Raw genomic sequence first — 20,441 nt, 5'->3', positions numbered from 1 at the left:
GAGACGAACGATATGACTGTGGAGTGGTGATATATTGAGTAGCTGTTGTCTAAATGGGCCTGCACCCAGTTTGAATACCGCCAAGCGTTATGGCGAACGTGTGTGGATGCTGATGCGCCAATTGTGTCTGGCGACTTTGAGTTGCTGCGTCAAGTGAGTCTGACGACTTTGGTTGCGGGTAGATGGCGCCTCAACAGCTGTTACAAAGGTTGAAGGTTCATTGTGCGAGGTCACCGTTGAAGCGGTAAGTGATGCGCTAGGATAGAACCAGAGGCCTTGTGGTTAGCAGTCCAGTAAACTAAACCATTATACCAAAATGATCGTTCGGGTAGAAAAGTTGTTAACTGGCTTATATGCTATTCACCACAATGTAAACACGATAATTCACCAACACAGTGCCTTAAATATATCAAATTTGGTATGAGATTATGTGACTAAAAGTGTAATTTAGTGTTAAATATTTGGTTCAATCGGTTGAAAAAGAACGTGTCTAAAACAGAAATTCGATTTTCAGATACTATTAACATATACCAGGGATTAATCGCGATGAGACGACAGATTAAGTAAAAATACTAAATTCACACCAAAAGTTAATATTTCGTAACTATTGTGTGCCAGTGCCATGTAAGGTGGTCTCTGGCATGACAAGTTAATTAGAAAGCATGGGTTAGAATTTTGGGGAGACTACTGCCGCTGTTTTATTATAATTATTATTTCTAAAAATGTGGCATTTTCTAACATCAGTAAATATAAGGAGCAGATATAATATATGAAAACTGAAAAGTCGGAGATGATTCTGAGCATGCGTGTTATCTCACAATCAATTATGAACTGTCTTTGAGAGGATCATGTTTGCATCTTACGTGCTTCTACTGTTTACTGGATAGATAATTTATTTTATAACATTCCAATAAATGAATGCTTTTTAAGATAAAAGTTATAATTTTAGTTTAGTTATATTAACATCCCGTTTGAAGCAACACTAGGGCTATTTTGGGACGGACCTCGTCATTTTGAACCGCGGTCAGATTTTGAGGACGACACCTGAGCTGGCACCCCCCTCTCCACACCACACCACACCAGCGGGAGGACGTTTGGTCAGGACGGATTTAACGTGCAACTGACCCCCTTACATGACGGTTCTTCGGTGGAATCGGGTCTCGAACCTGAAGCCCTCCGGTTCCGAAGCCGAGACCTTTCCACCAGACCACCACGGCCTCGATAAAATTTATAAAATATTAAAAAAGTAATGGTCTTTTCTTTATAATTGCTTATCTGAGTTTAATAATCAAAAGCCTTTTAGTCCTTGATCCCAAGTTCGGTCCTCATGTGCTAAATTTTAACCAGCAGGGTTGGTCTCTCCAAAACTTTCTCGCATACTTTCTAGTAAATATGTTTGTGCATAATTAACTGCATACCAACGGCGAACGACAAATATGATATAATCTATTACTGTGCATTCATTGGCGATTTTTTACAATTAATTGCTAGAATTCGGTTATCACACCAGCATTAGTGGTCTCCCCGAAACATTCTCGCATACTCCTAACTAAATGTACTGTGTGTTAGAAAGCACATGCCACTGGCGAAAATCAGATATGAAAGAGTCTATTAGCGCCAATCTTTGGCGATTAATTGCCGAGATGCGTTTAATATACTAATATCAAAACAACTAATGTGTATTTTGGACGCCGTTTTTTCAACTTACTGAAACTAAAATTTTACACATAACTACAATTATAGATACGGCATCACTACGCGCTTAGGAGTTTTGCGGTTTTATGCTTCTGATAGTACAGATCGACGGACGATCCTCTTACGGAATTGGTTTTAATTTAATGTATATATGCATTTTAGATGTTAAATCTATGTTCAGAAATTAAATCAAAAATGAAATTGTTATCACCAGAAATCCTTTTATTTTAATTTTAAAGTGATCGTAGTGTTTGAGGTTCGTTCTACAATGAAGAATCTGGATATCAAGCTAATTTCCTTTATTTGGTAGGAATGTTCACTCAGGTTTATTTCTTAGTCGGAATAAAATAAATAAAGCAACAACAGTTCGATTCTCCTTCGCAGGAATCAAATGTTCCACAATTATGTCACAGAGCATACACACCGAACTCAAAGCATTCTCTCGCCTAATTCGCATCCAAAAAATCCTCTCTCCCCCCAAAGATTAATCACAAGCCCCCTAGATTCAGACTAGTCACAGATTGCTCACTCCATCCACAAGTCCGCCATCTATCGGTATGAAAAGAAATTAACTCTACAATGTGATATAATTTGTCATGTTATCTGGATCCCCGAAGTACTACAGTGACGCAAGTGAAGTACTACAGTACAGTGATTTCTGTACAATAATTTTCTCTGAAATTAAAGAAAAAAAGTCACCATTTCCATTAATTTTTAATTAAAAATCTAACTAGATTTTTTAAACCCTTCATTAAGGAGCACCTACAGCCCAAAAGCTCCAAGTTCAAATAGCCTGCTCTGTAGAGTGATACGAACTATTTTTTACGTCATGCATACCCCATTTCGTATTAAACAATTTTCAGATAATATCTAGACCGAAAACATCATCACATTAAAATATAGCTTATCACAAATTTTGTTTAATTTTATTTTAATTAAATATTTTTAATCTAAAGATAAAGATATAGAGCGATTCTATTTCAATCCACCAGCTAAAATCAAAACAAACTCTGTTCTTTATTACATTAAGAAATGCTTTCTCCTTCGATAATATGTACACATCAAAACCATCCTTTAAACAGTGAAACAATGTCTTCAGACATCTAAATATCGACGAAAATGAATGTGTACAAGCAGTTTGACCCTTTGGGCAACTGCCTCTTTGGCTGCCTGTCGTCGCCTGTTTCCCGCGGTTTATTTTAGATGTTCTGTACGCACGCAGTTCATCCTCGTGCGTCTAGACGATTATCGGGCGATTATCTTAATCTGGGAACATGATTGGCGGAAATGATCTAAATGTCGAACCAAATACGGTCGGCCATCTTTGGTAAATTGAGAACTTCGAATGTATGACTGAAATTCATTAATTCGATTAAATATCAATCAATGGCAGATTTTGGCCCTAGCCAGTGCACGCCATGATGTTTCCCTTTTAATCAAATAATATATATATTTTTTAATTTCAACACATTTTTAATGTGTTGATGATTTATTTTAGATTAATATTTTTAATTTTATTAAGTTTTTAAATACTTATTTGCTTTTATTCATTTATACTGATTCCAAACTGTTCGGCATCCATGTTTGTACACAATAATATTGAAGCTGACTAAAATTGCATATTACAATACTTCTGAAGTTACGAACGATAACATAATCTGCCAATGACTTTAGTGCTGCTATAGAAAGAATGATAATGAAGTTTTTGATAATGAAGTTCAAATACATTTTCATGGTACTCACATATTATTACGTTCAAAATACCAATTGACTTCAGTTAGAATGATGAATTCTATAAAATTAAACAACATTTTGATAATGAAGTTCTAATACAAAAGAAACAAAGAACATCAGTTTCTTAGCACTCACAAATATTTATGTTCGGAATACCAATTAACTTCAGTTAGAACGATGAATTCTATAAAATTAAACAACATTTTCATAATGAAAATACAAAATACAAAAGAAACAAAGAACATCAGTTTCTTAGCACTCACAAATAATTACGTTCAAAATACCAATTGACTTCAGTTAGAATGATGAATTCTATAAAATTAAACAACATTTTGATAATGAAGTTCTAATACAAAAGAAACAAAGAACATCAGTTTCTTAGCACTCACAAATAATTATGTTCGGAATACCAATTGACTTCAGTTAGAATGATGAATTCTATAAAATTAAACAACATTTTGATAATGAAGTTCTAATACAAACGAAACAAAGAACATCAGTTTCTTAGCACTCACAAATAATTATGTTCGGAATACCAATTGACTTCAGTTAGAATGATGAATTCTATAAAATTAAACAACATTTTGATAATGAAGTTCTAATACAAAACAATACAAAGAAAGAAAATCAGTTTCTTAGCACTCACAAATAATTATGTTCGGAATACCAATTGACTTCAGTTAGAATGATGAATTCTATAAAATTAAACAACTTTGTGATAATGAAGTTCTAATGCATAGAAAATCAGTTTCTTGGTACTCATAAATAATTATGTTCAAAATACCAATTGACTTCAGTTAGAGATATTATTTTAAATTTATTGAGCGTAATGACAAATCGCACAAATTACTCCATGCGGTTATATAAGTTGGTTTGTTATTAATTAAGTATGAGTTTGTTCCAAAAAAATCGTTTGGCGCAGAGTTTTTTAAAATAAAAATCCTGCCGCCATATGAAGTATAGTAATAGATTTGTGAGATGACTAAAATATAGATAAATCAAACTTCAGATTCTATAACAATAGCAAAAATCGTTTTAGAAATAAACTTCTTTGCAAGTCCAAAGTCATTGAAATCCATATCCCCTCATCGCACAAGATTATCGGAAGGAAAAAATAAACACTTTTTTTCATATTTCTTTTTCTGACTGCATAATTTTGATAGTTCTTGAAATATTATATATATATATATATATATATATATATAGATAGATAGATGGTGTTTATATATATATAATGTCTGTTTAATTTAATTTAATTCTTAATTAATTTCCTATTTTTTATCTCAAATTATTTTTATATTACGCCATTCAAGTATTTTATCTTATTTCTTGATTTGAATCTTAATTTATTTATTTAATTATTACCAACATTCTCTCTAAAAAAAATCCCTTTTCTTTTTCTCTCACGCCACGAGTGAAGGGATAAGAATCCCTGGCGGCTATGCAAGTGTTTCAGATATACCTAAGATTCCCCTGCCTAAGTCGCCACGTGTCAACAAAATCACAGTCGAAATGGCATTTTAAGGCGAAAAATTGTGTCTGTAGAGAAAAATTCTAGGACTTTGCTCTTGTTTCGCAATATGGACAGATGTCATTTTATCATCGCTTCTTCCTTGTACAAATTATGTCTCCCGAAATAAAATAAATCGAAAATAAAATTTAAAAAGTTCCTTCTTTTCGATCACGCATCTACAAAATTATGTTTACATACATGCATATATGTATTTTAAAATATGTATTAAGCTTTTTTTACTCTGGCTTCCAAATTATTTGAATTTTTCTTAATTTCCGATTTATTATAGATTTATTATCCTCGGTTTAAAAAAATTCACGTTATTTTTATATTTGTGATAATCGAAGTTTTCCAGTTTATTGTGAATTTCATCACTATAATTTGCACAAAAAAAGAATGCATTTAATTGCTATTTTCTTGGATGGAGCTTGCTGATAAAGTCTGAACTGAAAGGTCTAAGGTTCGAAAACCGTATTTATATAAGCTTGGTGCTCGTTAAATATCACGTCGAAAGCCTGCGGAAGAGGGATCAACTTAGGTGTCATCCTTATCATATGACCATAGTTCAAAACTGTGATTTCATTTCAAAATGGTCCTTGTCTTATTTCTGAACGAACTGTTAGAACAATTAAGCTAAACAAATTCAAGATGGCTTGGCCGTGCAGTAGACAAACAAACAAAAAAAATTGTATTTGAATAGCAAACTGCAGGAAAATAAATACTATGTTAAAAAATGGATGTAATATCTTTAATCTGCATGCTAAACAATATTCGTGATTTTAAACATTTATTAATTTCATAGGGTAGTGAAGAAAATCAAGTACAAGACAATCCCAATTTTATATTCCCATTTTTAACGCCCTTCCATTGTCTACAGCACATTTTTATTGGTTCCTTCAGATTAAACTTGTGTGGTTATTAATGCAGTCCCCTCCCCTTCATTTCACATATCTCTATACTTGGATGTCTCTATTCCCCGATTCACGCCTCTATCCTCTGGTATTTTCAAAACTGCAAAATCGTGAAAACACTATATCTCTTTTAAAGAGGTACTTCTTCGATTCAAATCTACGATTTAATTTGAGGATAATGATGCCGTGTCCGCGTTACCACGGAACGGGGCTGCAGTAACTTCTGAGGACCCGAGTAACTAAAGACCCCTGAGCACCCGAGGGCAGAAGTCTGCCTTCTTGCTCATATGAGGATAGCACACACAGACTCGTGTGCACAACCCCTTTTTACATGGGGGTTCATTCATGCACCTCACAAAGAGAACGCAAGGAAGAGAACAACCATGCCCGAACCAGAACTCGAACCCGGAACGCCTAGGTCACAGGGAAGACGCGCTACTCCTATGCCAGGGCGTCGGCAATTAACTTGATGCTAAATCCTAAACCGTTCTTTTAGTAAATGATAGCATTCCTGCTCATACGGACCCAAAGAAAGAATTCAAAGCTTCTTTATTCCATTCATCGTCCAGATTCATCAAAATCTCACATATCAATTTATTATTATTACTATATTAATAGTTGGCAGAGGAAAATCAACTGATTTACTAGGATGATTATAGTTATATTTGCTTTCCGATAAACTGCTTGGATTTAATTAACTACATGTTCATAATTCCGCTAAATTGCCCGATATGAAAACCGTGTTATTTTAATTGTCTTACTTATTATGTACACTTTTCTAATATAGACAGTCCGTTTACATTTTAACGCTATTAAAAAAACGTCATTGTGCGATTCATCTATTTTGTATATTCTATTAGAATTTTGTCCCGTAAATTAAACCGATATTTAATAATTCTTCTTCTTTAGCTTTTAACAATGAAAGAAAATCAAGTGATTATATATTTGATAAACTATAAAAATGTTTTGAATTTCAGAGAGGCAATGTAATTTACTTTTGGAAATCAGGCAAAGAAAATACTTAAAAAAAAAATGCCAACATTTAACAAAAATGTCCACGATTACTTAATTGATATCATTAAAAAAAAAGGTATTTTTTATTTTAAAACCACGGAAAATTTATTTTTGAGCAGTTATATTATATAAAGTTATCGTAGAAAATAGTCAAAATTCAAATAAATTTTTAATTAATTAAAATTTTAATTAGAATTTCAAAATATTCGATCCGAGCTGGACATTTCCACTCTCCAAGATATATATGTTCCAAAATTGTTGGCTGTTAGTCAAATGATCTGGTCTTAGTTCACCAACACAAACACACAAACACACACACACACACACACACACACACACACACACACACATACACACACACACACATCTTTATTATTTATAGAGATTATTATGGCAGTATTTTGAATATTTCGTACATGTGAGAGTAAAAATGATCTTTTTCTTAACATTTATGAGCCAGACCGGTGAAAAATAAACTCAATGAGTACCGATCTAGATTACTAAGGCAATTTCTCTAGAAAATCTCACGCACGAAACACGTGTCATATGTAAAGCAAGTAACAAACGTGTTCCAACAAGAAGGTGTTTCAATTATCATCTATGCATATCATATCCAAGAGCGGCATGGTGTCATACAAGATTATCGAACTACAATTTATACAAATAAATACACACCGTATTTTTTTTTCCAATATTTACATTCGGCCAATGATTCTGTTTTTGTTATCATCTAGAAAGGCAATGGCAAGGTCGGGGAATCCTTTGAAAGTGCCGCCCCTTCCCTATAACCGGCGTGTGCGCAAAGGGATACTGATGGTTCAACACATTTTTCTGTAATCAGTTTTTCGGAAATGGGTATAAAAGAAACAAAGTGATGTTCGCCGAAAAAGTGGGAGTCACAGCATGCTTATCTCACCCATAAACTCGCCAGATTTGACTGTTTTGCCTTATCTATCAAATTCGGTGGTAAAGTCAATATTATTTTCAGTGTAACTGAGAAGTTTATATAATTTCATAGACTGATAAATCAACCCCAAATTATTTGACTAAAGCATGCACAAGTGGAATGATTATATAAGATTGTAAAAAATAAATAAATAAAAACTATAAAAGAACAAAAAAACCATGATACATTTTTGCAAACATCATTCATTAATTGTGAAATGAATTTTATGGATTATTTATTAATATGGATTTTGAAACGCTGATTTGAAGTTTTTGAGATTAATCAAATCGATCTGTAACCTTTCCACTAAGAATAAAAACCAATTAATTATATAACCAGAGGAAAAGAACAAAAAGGGAACCAAAAATTTCGGAACACAAAATTCAGGCGGATTCAACTCCTCAAATATAACATAGAATCGATAGTTAAAATGAAAAAAGAAAGAACAGTGTCAGATAGATTCATATTTTGTTATTAAGTTAGAAAATAAGTGAATCATTAGATCCAAGACAAACTTTCATCAGAAATTTATTTAGACCAATAATGTAATGAGGATAATTGGCCTCTCAGGCATATTTTTTCTGTCAGTCTTTTCATATCTCCAAATTAGAGAGTAAAATGGACAAGAAGGCAATTGTTAAGAGGGAGGGGGGGGGTCAAACGTCGGTGAGTTCCAAGATATTTTTTTAGGTACTTCTAAAGTTATTTAATTTTATGCTTTCATTTAATTTACAAAAATCATACATTTAAAAAAAATTAAATTAAAACGTGTTGCTTAAATTTCAGGATATTTTTAAGATTTTTTTTATTTATCATATTTTGTAAATCACTTGCATAATGTTTTATTTTACAGGTGGTTAAATGATTTGCATGTCTTGGAAAGTTTAATAAAAAGCATTTAAAATATATTAAAAAAGTATATTTTTTAATATTTTTATTTAAAATTACTTCTAAATTTCATTTTTTATGTGAGATATTGAAACTAATTATTTTGCAGATATTTATTTATTTAATTTAAGTTATCCTGAAACCGCAATTGAAAGCTTATTATTTCAGTTTTTTTAGAGTCATTTGGAAGCTATTTATATAGAAATAAAATCAAACTTTTTTTTTATATATATATAATCCGGTTTTTGAATTTGTATAAGGGAAAGTAGGAGGAAGGTGAAACTTACATAAGAACAGAATTTAATTCGGCCCGGATAAAAGTAAAAATACTAAATATTCCTAACATCATTCCTTCCAGGAGCATCTTCCATAGCATCGATACACCCTTGCTCCACACTATCACTTCGTTACACTTCTGATTAGAGCCATTAAAAATGGTGACTTTTCTGAAATATCTTTCTTGTACAAATTTTTCATCAAGGGTTAATCAAATATCATATGAATGCACGAATTTTTCATCAACGATTAATCAAATATCATATGAATCTAAGGATTTTTGATCAACGATTAATCAAATATTATATGAATGCCCGGATTTTTCTTCAAATATTATATAAATGTTCGGATTTTTTTTTTCCAAATACAATATAAATATAACATCCTTAGCTTTGTAGGAAAAAAATTAAATATGCAAGGAAAAAAAATTGTATGTAATGCGTCATATATTATAAAACGAATTAGGAAACAGGCTCTGAGATATAATTGTATTTGCAAAGGAGGCAAAAAAATGTAATCATTATTTTTTTCTGAATTTACGATTGCTCAATTTTGAAGATAAAAGAGACATTTAGGACAGAATCGTTTTAAGACCTATGAAATGGGCTTCTTAATTAATGCAAATTTTGTGGCCTCGTTTATTCAGCTTACTTTTTTAAATCAAGTTTACTTTTTATTGATTTTGATTTGATTTCTCTGTTTGCAGTTTCTAAGAAATAATTATTACAGTGAATTGAAATAAGAACAATATAAATAAAAATTTTAAAATTCCGACTCTATTTATTTATTTCTGTGTGTGTAATTGATAATATTTTCGGTAGTTATTGTAGTCTCAAAGCAAAATCAAGCTTCTGTTTTAAGGCTACATAAGTACTGTAAAAATGACAAAAATATCGTTTCTTTTCTTTTGTTTTTGCATTTTTCAATGGCCTATACGATAGTCTTAAACCTTGACTTCAAGTTTTCGGTCTCATATCTAAATATTTTTAAAGCTATTTAAGGTTTAATTAATGCTGCCAATCTCAAAATTCAATAGCTGTCAATATGTGGTTAGTTACGGTTTAATTTGAAGTGTTTTTCCTCCCTTAAAATTAACTAATTAAAAATATCTTTGAGTAAATCAATTCCTAAGATGACCTTTCGCTTTCTGTTTATGTTTTGCGTCCTTTAGAACTTATCATTACTACTTAACTAATATTCATAAAAAGCAAAATGCTCTTCAAGACTAATAATAGTTTTCATCCCCTATTTTATTTTTCGTTATTTTATTTCGTACTTGGTAACTTTGCAATTTTATATTTTGTTGCTTCTTATTTATAATTCTATCGAGAAAAGAGCACGATGATAAAGAAACGCCGTGTCCTTGTTGTTTTGATGAGATGGAAGACAAAATAAAAGAATAATACTGAAAATTAGCTTTCTTCACATACTAATGCGAGACTTCACAATTCAAGTATTTTGAATCTAGATATTGAGGGAAAAATTGAGCATGTCTCTATTGTATCAAACAGTATATTGAAAATAAAATCAGAAAAATATCGAGTAGTACAACGAAAAAAGTCAAACTAGCTAAATTTAATTCATTCAAATCAATTTAAATTCAGAAAAAATTGAAGACTTTTTTTTTGTATAAAGTTGGTTAGAATTAGTTTTAATTTGCGTTATTATTTTAATTATTTTTATAACATATTTAATTATTTTTATAAGCAAAACGTTTTTGAAAATACGTATTTTTAAACTAAGCTAAATAATCGTTCATTGTCGGAACTAGTGTTTATAATATTGTGCAAGAACGTAATACTTTATTTAGGAAAAAAAATATGTTCAAAAACATTGAGTTAAAATAGTGTTTTAGCGCATTTTTTTGTCGCAAAATAACTTAACGAAAATTAAAATACTAGATTTTTGTTTTATATCTTTACAAATTGTAAATGCATTTTGTCCAGACTTCTATTTTTCTTTGTGTGAATGTTTCTTTTTTTAAATTTTTATTTCTTACTAAAGTTTTGTTTTTCTTTTCAATATAGAGTTTTGAATTTTTTTTTGTTGTTGTTGAATGTTTTCTTACACACACACACGAACACACACACACACACACACACACACACACACACACACACACACACACACACAAACACACACACGAACACACACACACACACACACACATACACAAACACACACACAAACACACACACAAACACACACACACAAACACACACACACACACACACACAAACACACACACACAAACACACTCACACACACAAACACAAACACACACACAAACACACTCACACACACACAAACACACTCACACACACACAAACACACACACAAACACACTCACACACACACACACACACACACACACACACATATATATATACACACACACTTGTATGCAAAACTTAAGCAACAATGTAAACTTGAAGTAGGTAGCCATGAAATTGCAGAAAAAAGGGTTATTGCGATCAGTACAATCAGTACATTTAGTAGAAAGGTGCCTGCGTACTGGCATAGGGGTAGCGCGTCTTCCCCGTGATCTGGGCATCCTGGGTTCGAGTCCCGGTTCAGGCTTGGTTGTTCTATGTGTGAGATGTGTGAATGAGCCCTCCTGTGAAAAGGGGTTGTGCAAGCGAATGAGTGATGCGTAAGTAGCAAAGTCGTACTCTTGGCCCTAGTCGGCCGTACTAAATAAAAAACAAGAGATTCTCCCCCAGCGGCTTAAAATCGTTGTCTTCGTAACAACGGGCTTGTCCATGGCATGTACAACAACAACAGTAGAAAGGTAATGCTTATGCAAATGTCAGGAACAAAACATCATAGGCGACGTGAGTGTAAGCGAAACGCGTACAGTCGGAGCCTGCAGCTCAAGACTACAAGGAAAGGAAGCCTCTAGGCGCAATTAAAGACATTCGCTGCAAGTGCAAGTGATTTCTTTCGTGAAATATGGCTAGAAGAAATAAATCATCTGAACAGCTTAACGTGTTTAAGAATGATCGGAAAGCAATGGGTGGGGCACATTGGAAGAGTGTAGCTGAAGAATTCGGACTCAACAAGTGTCGTTTCGCGAGCTTGGAAAGCCTTCCAAACCATAGGTACAGTTGTTAGAAAGGTTGGCGGTGGGCGACAAACTGCAGCCCTAGGAAAACAACTGCAGTGGATGACCGACATATCGTCTTGCAGGTGAAAAGAGGCCGATAACAGTCAGCAAGCGCCACTGCTCAGCAACTGTGTACAACAACAGGGCGACAAGTGTCGCAGTTTCATGTGGCCGAACTCCTTCCCAAAGGTGGACTATGCGCCCAACAGTTATGAATGCTGCATCCCTTTGAAAGCTGGCCATCGATGGCACCATTTAGAGTGGTGTAAGGAGCACAAAAACTGGGCATCTCATCAATGGAGTCGTGTCCTCTTTACGGATGAGAGTCGTTTCAGAGTCACAAGTGATTCTCAACGCCAGTTGATTTAGAGAAAGCTCTGGACACGGTTTCATCCCACTATGAATATCCCACGATTTCATTCAACTATGAATTTTTGAAAAAAATTAAAGTACATTCTTAAAAGTTTTTTTTCATGCTGATAACATGCGGGTTGAAATGCATACTGAAAATGAAAAAGTAGTTTAGAATCCATATTTTCAAAAATATTAAAACTTGAAGAAAAATAAAAGCTTGAAAATGTAAGGAATTTTATATATTATAATTTGATATAAGCGTGTAATGTGAGAACTGGGGTGTTTTAAAGATATTCAAGAAAACCTAAACTGGGAACCAGAAAACATCAGTACCGATTTTAGCAGAGAGGGTTGTTACATTCGAAAGATAAATTCAGAGCAAAGATAATAGGCATTAAGTAGATGAAAAATAACCAAAAAACATAGGGTCGTAGGTACTTTTTATTCAGTGAAAATCGCAAAAACAGACGCTGAAAAGATAATAAGTTTGGCGAAGAGAATCGCCCCATGAATGCGAGGATTAGGAACAAGGTAATCGAGAAGAAGCCTTTTAGTATGTAAATACGAGAAGGCGTTTTCATACGTTCGAGAAAAATAAAAACAGCGAGCAAGTAGTCTTTAATGAGCATTGCAGAAATGACGGTCGTTAAACTTCATTCGCAAACAACAAGTCAGATTTCACAAATGTAACTAAAACGTTCTGGTGCTCTATCATGCATTAACCAAATGTTCTGGCGTACAATTGTCGGTGCTCCCGGCAATAAATCCGGCGGAACGTGCTGCAAGAAAACAAGGCACTTTGTGCTGCTGAGACGTTCGTGCAGAAGGCACACTCCAAATTGAGGACTCTGACCAGATGTTAATATCAAGCGTGTTGTACATTCGATGACATTTTCGAATGACCAAATATTCGCATTTTGCGTATTGAAGACACCTTTTCTCTTAAAGCAGGCTTCATCGGAGAATAAAACTTTAGCAGAAAAGTGTGCATCTTCCTGTGTGGCATCAAGCATCCAGCTTGCGAACTCCACCCGATTTTTTCCCCATATTTGCTGGCAATTTTTCATCTACTTAATGCCTATTATCCTTGCTCTGATTTATCTTTTGAATTTGACAACGCTCTCTACGAACATCGGTACTGATGTTGCAGTGATGTTTTCTGGTTCCCAGTTTAGTTTTTCTTGAATATCTTTAAAACTCCCTAGTTCTCACATCACACGTTTATATTAAACTATGGAATATAAAATTCCTTACATTTTCAAGCTTTTATTTTTCTTCAAACTTTAATATTTTTGTAAATATGGATTCTAAACTACTTTTTCGTTTTCAGTCATTTACGACCCCCTAGTTCATTAAATTCGCATGTTACTAGCATTAAAAAAAAACTTTTAAGAATGTGCTTTCATTTTTAAAAAATTCATAGTTGAAACACCATTTATTATTATTTTTTTATTAATTTTTTACAGTTTCCTACAGTTCATCGACTCTCTATATTTTTTCGATTTTCACTAATTAAACGACGTTTGGGAGCCTATGTTGTATGGTGATTCTTTATTCTCTTGATGCCTACTATTACCCCTCTGAGTTTGTTGGTCGAATTCGGCAATACCCAGTATCCATTGTGTTCATTTTGGCGCAACTATGCTTTCGCCATCGTTTAAGTACAAAATGCTGTCTCTCATTTCTGAACTGTAGGGATTCTGGGCAATGAGGAGGCAGACAAGGCTGCTAAATGGGCAAGTATTTTAGCGATCACATCATTCCCGTAAGGGACTTAAATAAGCACACTAAAATGTACTTTATTCCAAATGGCAAGCTTAGTGGGACCTTGAAACCAACAGTAAACCACATTAATTAAACCTCATGTACAACCGTGGTCTTCATTATCAAATCGAAAAGCAGACACATTGTTAACCCGTTTACGTACTGGGCATAGTAGATTCACCCATCTCCACTTGTTGCTAGGTGAACAACCACCTTTATGTTCTCAATGTGACTGTGAAATATCTGTCCAACATATATTGTCAGAATGTCCAAATTTCAATGTTCAGCGTTTGTTATTTTTTCAAAACACGAACACTCCATTGCCTTTCTTACTTGGTAAGACACCACATGCTCAAATTTTTGTATTTTTAAAGTCTATCAAATTTTATGCACTCATTTAACTTGTTTGTTTTGGTATTTTTGTACATTATCCGTTTTTTATTATTGTTCATTGATATGATTTTAAACCTAGTTTGGCACAGCATAGTCAAAACCATGGCTCTTGCGCCAGGAAAATCCAAACAAATCCAAATCCATTTCTGAATTGTATGTCTCTCAGATGATTTCTCGTGGAGTTATGACAAAAAAAAAAACTATATATATATATATATATATATATAATTGATATTTTTCAAGGAATCAAATCTATCTTTAATTCCGTTGATGTTAATGGGTTTTTTTCCAGAGTTTATTAACGAAAACAATAAATATTATTTAATAAAGAGTCAGATCTTTAACGCCATTTATTTTTTTTTTCAATAATCCGCGAAAAATAAATTACTTGAAATAACTAAAAAATATTAAAAATTAAGTATTTAAGTTTTTAAAAACATTTAACACTTTTAGTTTTTCACAATTTTAAAACAAAGGCACTGGCTTTTCTTATGGGAATCAACTTAAATTTTATTTTGCAAAAAAGATCATAAATTGCTTTTAATATTATTATCATCCTTTTTATTTATTTATTGAAAAAGGCATAGTGCAGCCTTAATTAGATATAATAATATTAAAATACACACATTAATTTAAATTTCTTAAAAATTGCTTTTATATAAACATTTCTACCTTCAAAAGTATTGTTTCAAATTTGTTGACTAAGGCCATTCATTACCCAGGACAACTAGCTCATTCATTTGTTTTAAAACATTAGTTACTCCCCTGGTAACTTAAGCTCAAAAATGCGTCTATTGCAAAGGGCAAATAGACGCACGTTTGTCTTGAAATTAATTAACTAAATTGAATTGCCAAATTTAACAGTCGTGCTGCCATCTATTGGCTGATTTTAAATAAATAATTAATTTCATCTTGGAAAATCTTTGAAAAGTAATGAGCAATTTCACAAAATGAAGATTTTCTTCTCTTCTCGATCTCTCTCCTCCATTTCTTGTCAAAATGAAGTCCAAAAATTACTGCGTTATGACTTATATTTCTATAAATAAGGAATAATATTGCTTATTAAGATTTTTACAATCTTGGAATAGAATATTTTAATTTCCTTTTCGTTTAGTCATGTAACATTTTAAAAGTACAAAGAAATTTTTTAAAATAATGATGATCTAAAAGTAGTAATAACCATCAATGACGCTCTTATTTAAAAATGTTAGATGATTTAATAACATCAAATACTTTCTTTCTCTTTCGCTCTTATTTCAAACTAAAATTGTAGCCATCATGGTAATGTCAAAACATTAAGGAGGTGGAATACGTGAAAAAATGTGGTTCTTAATACTATCATCCCACATTAAATTTTTATTATTTTCATCATTTATTCTTGCCATCAAATTTAAAATTTTGCGGAAAAACCTTTTATTTATAATAATACAGCAAAGGAAATAATTCGGCTACCTTCCTATTTTTCCTAATAAATATATTTAGATCGAATTTAATATTAATTAAAAACAAAAACCAATGATAAAAAGACACAGCTATATTATTTTTATGAAGCGAAATGGTTCATTTTTGTAAGAGTAGCTAAGCAACAAACCGCGTTACGGAAAAAAATTTCTAAAGACGGGCATCATGCTTTGTTTTCTGAGGATAACTCTAATAGTGAATTGTTGATATTTACTTTTTGAATTTGTAATAATTGCTCACTGTATCACAATTTGACATACAGTTATCTTTACATAATCTTGGTTTATGAGAATGTATGTCACTCATACAACTGTCACTAATAGTAAGATAATATTTAAGTCAAAATTTCTTATATCACATTCTGCTCCCATCCCTGCTTCGAATAATTTGCATTTTCGAATATAAATTATTATTTTTCAAAATAAAATTTCATAAAAAGAGAAAGCAAGGGAAAGCACCTGAAGTTGTCTCCCCAGAACTTCCTCGGGATGGATCCTAGCACAGGCCACCTCTTAGCGCCTTTTTGAATTCTCGCCAAATGAGTGGCGGTAACGTCGCCAATGTGGCAAACTAGACGGATTTATTTTTATTTTATTTTTTATTATATTTATTTATTTTATTTTTATTATTATATTTATTTTTTATTTATTTTATTTTTATTATTATATTTATTTTTTATTTATTTATTTATTTTATTTTATTATTATATTTGTTTTATTATTATATTTATTTTATTTTACTTATTATTATTTCTGGCCTTCAAGTATCGTTTTTTAATTGAAAAAAAAATAATAATAACAAATATTCAATTAGTAGTCAACTTGGCGAGATTTCAAAAAGTCGCCAAGAGGTGAGCCAATCAAGGATTTTAGCCTTCCTCGAACCTTTTCTAATAAAAGTGTTATCTTAGGGAGCATCCTGTATAGCATTAAAGAGTTATGAAATATTTTTTTGCTCGAATTTAGTATTTTTAATAAATCTGTTGGGTCTTCCTTGGAGAGATATTTGGCGATTAATCCCTGGCATGCTATTAATAGCATCCAAAAATTGAATTTTTGTTTTAGACACGTTTTTTTAACCGATTGAAACATAAATTTGGTACAAAAATTTACTAAATCAAATAATAAATTTGATATATTTGAGTTCAACGCCTTTACATGTTTCAGAAAATTCAGACCATCAACACCTTGTTGGATTTGTCTCAAAATTTGATCGATATGAAAGTTAAATCTGTTTTCCGAATTTTATCTATCTAGCTTACTTTCCTTTATAGTTACCGTGTTAACTTATAATCGAACAGCTAGACAGACGGATCTCCACTGAATGGACTTTGTTTGAAATTTGATAAAAATCTAGAAATTTAGAAAACCAGTCTAGCTCAAAACGCTTTTGAATTTTCTTTGTCACAGACAGACAGATGGCCATTTTCCAAAAATTTGGTTTTCGTACTCAATCAAAATCGCAAATTCAAATTTTTTGGCGAGTACAATAGTTCCTCTAAAGTACATGTACGAGAAAATAAAAAAGGAAGAAAGAAAGAAATCCCCTCAAATAGAGTTTCGGAAAAAATTTGAGTTTCCGCCCCTCCCCCTATTCAAAACCGATCGTAATCTTAAAACATTGCTGATAACTGATCAAATCGATCATTCATGTAAAAAAAGTAGTGAGTCTAAGATTTATGATTTAGAAACCTATAATAATAACGCCAATGAATTGTTGAGGTCACACAAAAAGTCTTGATTATCGATAATTTTACAGTTATGAACAATAAAATATCGGTTGTAGAAACCGACACCATTTACTCAGAACCGGAAGAAAAAGAGAATGCTAAGGCTTCGACTCATTAAAAAAAATTTATACAAATTTTAGCATAAATTCGCTCTAAAAAAATACATTCTAGATACAATTCATGCATACAGAAGCATTAATTTGTTACAAAGAAAATTGTAAAAGTATGTCATTGACTTATCAGACGAATTTGTGAGATTTTATGAAATCATCGTATAACTCTACTTCGTGCAATTTAAAGTTATTATTCGCTTCTTAATTTTAAAGCTATTATTTTGTATTGCTATATGCATGAAAACTGTATTCTATATTGCACATTTTTCCTCAGTTATTTTTAGCCTTGATTAGTTCGCAAGTATTTATAAGCAAATTTTTTCGTCGACCTACAATATTAAGTAACTGGAGAAAAATAAATTAATTATATAAGAGTGGTTTTAAATGAATTATATAAGAATTTGGAAAAGTTTATTATATAAGAATTAAATTTTAAAATGTTTCTTTCGAGCTTCAGGAAATGTGAAAGTACCCAATTTCATTTAAAAGTAGATTTGCAACAAATAATCTTTTACGGGACAAAGTTGGATGCAGATGCTTCCTGTGCCAGTCTTTGTGGACTTCGCAATAAGTAAATAAACGATTAAAAAATAAAGGAAATTTAAACTTCTAATATGAAACATCATAATATGTTGTTTATAATATAATGTTACCAAGCCTCAAACATAATATAATGTTTGAGGCTTGGTCTATCTATTTTTAATTTATTTTTAAATTTGCTCTTAATTATATTTGCATTATTTTATATTGTATTGCATTATTATTATATTTATATTAATTACATTTATAATTATATTATTAATTATATATTGCAGCAGCAACACATACAGTAAAACAAATGTTTTATTTTGTCGCAATGTGCATAAATATAAAAAAAGTAACTAAAATAATGAAAAGTATTATTGCAAAATATGCTTTAAAATATTTTTAAATTAGAGAAAAATTGCTCGAAAATAAATTTGGTACAATTAAAAACCTATATTTTGAATTTAAAAGTGATATAAAAATCTTTTTTGTGTAATAAAGTGTTCCGAAACTATTAAAGAAAACATTAACCGAAAAAATTCCGATTAATTTTTAATTAAAATTTTGAAAAAAAAAATCCTTTATTAGTGTGTCCCTCATACAACAAAAATGACTATCTTCCAAAGGTTGATTGACTTTGGTTACTATAAGTCCTACGATATTCCCTGTCAAGAATTTCGTACTTTTTATTTTTCACTAGCCACGTTTGGCAACCAACCGTTTCGCCAAGATTAATGGTAGCTAAAATTTTTAATTAAATATTTTCTGTAACTTAGTCTTGATGGCGTTTTCAGTCAAATATTTTTAAACTTCAAATTTTTATAGATTTACAATTCATACTTAGAAGTCTTATGTCGTGCTGTACATCTTATTATGCCTTTCCTTTATTTTTTTAATCAGCACTTCTAGAATTCGATTAAAAATTGGATTAACAATGTAACCTAATTTTTTATCTGAAAATCTGTAAAATTTTGAGTTTTTTTTAAATTTTAATTTTAATGGTATTTTAAATATAAATTCAAATCTTTTACTGAATCTACTATTTATCGTTTAAAATATCGTTGAAGTTTTATCGTTTAATAAATCGAGTCAAAATATATCGTTTGCTTTCCTGAAATCTCTTTTGCCAATTTTCATTTGCGATAAGTACAGGATAGTATGTCAGATGTATATATCAACACATTTGTAACAATTTTGTGATTACTGAGCAATTTACTCAATTTTATAAACGTTATCGTGTTAATATTAGTACATTATTCATTTTTAAACTAAAATATGGAAAGGATAATACTTCATTCAATATTCAATCGAGCATTTCTGTAGCAGTGGCCATAAAACCGACTCTCTACTTTTCCATTTTCCCCCCTTTAAATCGGCGAGTGAATCGGTCTTGCAGAGTACAAAAAGAACTTACCGATTGCTGCGAATCTTTCCGAGAGTTGACACATACGGAGTCACCGGTGAAAAAAGGGAAAGGAAATATAAACATCTTTTTTAAACACCGAAAACGATAGGTTAGTGATAAAGGGCTCTTATGTAAGAAAGCAATCGACAAGTACCTCTTGCCATTGACGCGCCGACCCTGATAAAAGAGAGTGCGACAAACTCCTTGGCGGCATTCGTGAACTCGAAAGATTTCAGATTTCAAGAAACCTTCCAGATTGTTTTTTACAAAAATATTTTGTAAATAGAAGAAATCACAGAAATGTTTCCTAGTTTAAAAACTGCCATATATAGAATATTTCTTTATTCTGATGTATTCTGATGATGATTAGGTGTGTGCCAAAAGTGGCGTTACACCGGTAAAAGCTCATAAATAAAATTTTTTAAAAATAAAATTTAAATAGCCATCAAAGGACTAGCTATCAACTATCAAAGGACTAGCTTTCAAAAAAAATTTTTCATAATTTTGTGTACTAATATTTCTTTATATTGAACTTGATGAATTGATGTTTCTTTATATTGAATTTTTATCAGGAATCTTCAATATTTCTTTATATTGAATTTTTATCAGAAATC

At 31.5% G+C, this 20,441-nt stretch overlaps 1 protein-coding gene across 1 annotated transcript in view; it reads right to left on the bottom strand.

Annotated features, from left to right (window-relative positions):
- Nucleotides 1–19,882, bottom strand: part of LOC129981961 (LIM/homeobox protein Lhx2-like) — a 161,124-nt gene extending 141,242 nt beyond the window's left edge. The window contains exon 1 of the mRNA XM_056093037.1: nucleotides 19,837–19,882. The gene's annotated coding sequence lies outside the window, so the exon portion shown is untranslated. The remainder of the gene's footprint in view (nucleotides 1–19,836) is intronic.
- Between the last annotated feature and the right edge of the window lie 559 nt (nucleotides 19,883–20,441).

Source organism: Argiope bruennichi, chromosome 8 (genome assembly GCF_947563725.1).
Source record: "Argiope bruennichi chromosome 8, qqArgBrue1.1, whole genome shotgun sequence".
Lineage (NCBI taxonomy): Eukaryota > Metazoa > Arthropoda > Arachnida > Araneae > Araneidae > Argiope > Argiope bruennichi.
Note: the sequence above shows the minus strand (reverse complement) of the source record. Positions and strands in the feature narration are given on the sequence as shown.